This window comes from Seriola lalandi, unplaced genomic scaffold, assembly GCF_002814215.2.
Source record: "Seriola lalandi dorsalis isolate HSWRI2012SDOR001 ecotype SW California unplaced genomic scaffold, Sedor1 jcf7180001973499, whole genome shotgun sequence".
Classification (NCBI taxonomy): domain Eukaryota; kingdom Metazoa; phylum Chordata; class Actinopteri; order Carangiformes; family Carangidae; genus Seriola; species Seriola lalandi.
The window spans coordinates 1-2752 of NW_019444165.1; the positions used below are offsets into that span (position 1 = coordinate 1).

The 2752-nt window shown below is 41.7% G+C and overlaps 1 long non-coding RNA gene across 1 annotated transcript; it reads left to right on the top strand.

Moving 5' to 3' along the window:
* The first annotated feature begins 763 nt into the window (after positions 1 to 763).
* On the top strand, positions 764 to 2730 carry LOC147820289 (uncharacterized). Its single transcript, XR_015436968.1, has 3 exons — positions 764 to 1069; positions 1176 to 1344; positions 1526 to 2730. It is a non-coding gene; the product is annotated as an uncharacterized LOC147820289 (long non-coding RNA).
* The last annotated feature ends 22 nt before the right edge of the window (positions 2731 to 2752 follow it).

Here is a 2752-nt window from a genome sequence, read left to right on the forward strand (position 1 = left end):
TTCTTTCATCCAAGTCTATTCGATTGTCAGCAGGATTCAAAAATTTGCGTCAAACGTGGGGGACAGGTGGGCTATGGGCCAGAGAAGAACCCATTAAATTCTGGGGCAGATCTGGATTATTTACTATGAATTTGAATACTTGTCTCTGAAGTCTGGTGTAGTTGTTTGTTGTTTGACATTGGCCTTGGTGGAGGTTTGCACTCTCTGAATGCCCCTCTCGGTTTTCTGTTTTTCTGGTGAGCATGTCCATACAAGTACATCTCTGTATCCGTTTCTGACAGCATGTTGTGTGGTTTTGCCATGTGGCGAGAATTTACAGTGCCCCAGAGGTTTTAGTGTCATCCCCTTCTCATTTCCTTTTGCTTCATTCGTTCTCTCTACTGACCCTGATAATTTATTATGTTCTGAATTTCCTTCTGCTGGGAGAGATGACAAGAATTTTTTCAGAGATGAGCTCTCTTGTCAGTTACATGAACTAGTAAAACACTGATTGAACTTTGTTTTGCAACTTATTTTGTCTGGAATCCTGAACAGTGAGATACTCCTCTCATTCTCGCAACTCAGCACTAGGACCACCGTGGTTGACGTTCATTAGATTACATCTTTCGGCAGAAAGTCTCCCAAACAGTTTGTTTATTATTCCTCCTTGTGGGTCTTAATTTTGACTTTGTTTTCCAGGATGTTTGTTTAGGCTTAGGATTTGTTCTTTCCTTCATTGAAGAATTCTTCAGGAATCTCTTGCTCCTTCATCTCCTTCACAGATGCTCTGCCTCCATCTCAGCACACAGACGCCCAGAGCTCAGATTCTTGGACTGACAGCAGTCGAACATCGCTGCAGGGTGCTTCCCATAGTAAACTTCAAACAAGCCACAGGCCAGTGGAGAAAAAAAACAGCCGTTATCCCCCAGACATCCAGAGTGACCAGCTGCAGAGAGGTGTTGTCCTGGGGCCTCCAGGATCTCCTCAAGGGGTAAAGTCTGTTTCTCAGGCCCAGAGAGATGACAGGCTGAAGAAGCTGGAGAAAAGGATGGAGGAGCTTGCTCGTATGCTGGACATGGTCAAAGCTCAGGTAGCCATGGTATTTCACATAGAATATGCGACTTTTCATGAAAAATTATATGATGTAACACGACATGACATATTTGGATTTTATAGATTTTATGGTTTTCTAACAGAATGTAGACCTACAATCACGTGTAAAGTACCTGGAGGGATGTGAGTGCGTGAGGCAACGATGTGAATGGGAGGGACGTGAAGTGGACAATGGCCAGCACTGGCAAATTGATCTCAGCACTGTTTGTACTTGCACATCTGGAAAGGTCTCATGCCAACCTAACATCAGAGGTAAAGATGACTCAGCTTCTGTCTGTTTGTCCTATCTCTCTCTCAGTGGTGCCATTTTCATCTATTTTCGCTCTATCCCTTTCTTTGTCACACACACATACAAAACACATAAAACCTGTCCATGATTTTGGCACTCTCTCAGCAACCTAACACTAACAGACATTCAACTGGTCTTAAGTAGCTAGTTTGCAGATGGCCGTCCCTCCCCCAGATCCCTGTTTGTCAAGTCCCTGTCAAAATGGTGGCGTATGTTTCGTCTTGACCTCTGACCCTGAGGGGTTTCACTGCTCCTGTCCCCCCGACACCAAGGGACCAGTGTGTCACAGACAGCTGAGACAGGTATTTTTGAGCCAGATTAGAGTAGAAATAAAATGTCCATGTTGGTGTCAAAACTTTATGGTCAGTGTTGTGAAAGGCTTTTTCAGTCAGGCTAGCAGCAGCTCAAGAGATGTCCAGACTGGTGGTGTTGGTCCAGACTGAAATATTTCAACAACTATTGGATGGATTGCCATGAAACCTTTTATCATTCATTTTACTTTTTATCTAGCACCATTATCAGATCAAAATTTCAATTCATCCAGTATTTTGGTTTATGACTAAATACTTGCTAAACCAATGACACTCCCATCAGCCTTAGATGTATTTTGTGTTTAGTGCTAATCAACAAATGTTAGTATGCTAGAATGCTTAACAGTATGTATCAGTATGTTAACATTGTTATTGTGAGCATGCTAGCATGCTGACATTAGCATGTTGGCACAAGCACCACTGTGCCCAAGTACAGCCTCACAGAGCTGCTAGCGTGACTGTAGTGTCTTGTTGAATGTGTGTATTTATGTACTTTCCCAGTTGCATCGACTCTAGGTGTTTCGTTTGTTTTGGTTTAAAGATCTACTTATTGTATGTTTGGTTACCCGGCAGGTCTCCAGAACTTTTCAAATGCTTGAGGTGGGTCACAATCACAAATGAAAACTGAGGTTTGACACCCCCTTCTGTTAAGTGTTGTGTTACTGTAGTTTTCTTGTAGTTTCTTATAGTTTTAGTGTTTTCTTTATAGTCATTTGTTTGCATTTTGCTTCTGTACATTACTGTTCTATATTTACAAGCCTCTGTCGGGCGACCAAGGTACAAAGGAACAGTCAGACATTTTGGGAAATGCACTTATTTGCAAGTTAGATAAAAAAGATCGATATGATGGTAAGCTGATTTTTTTTTAGATTTGGGGACTGAGCAAGGCTAGCTGTTTCCAATTGATTCTGATCTTTGTGCTAAACTAATTTCATGTCTCCTGGCTGTAGCTCCATATTTAACGTACAGATTATTATCACTCTTCTCATGTACCTCTCAGCAAAAAAAGTGAATGCATGTATTTCTCAAAATGTCAAACTACACCTTCAATATAACTGAT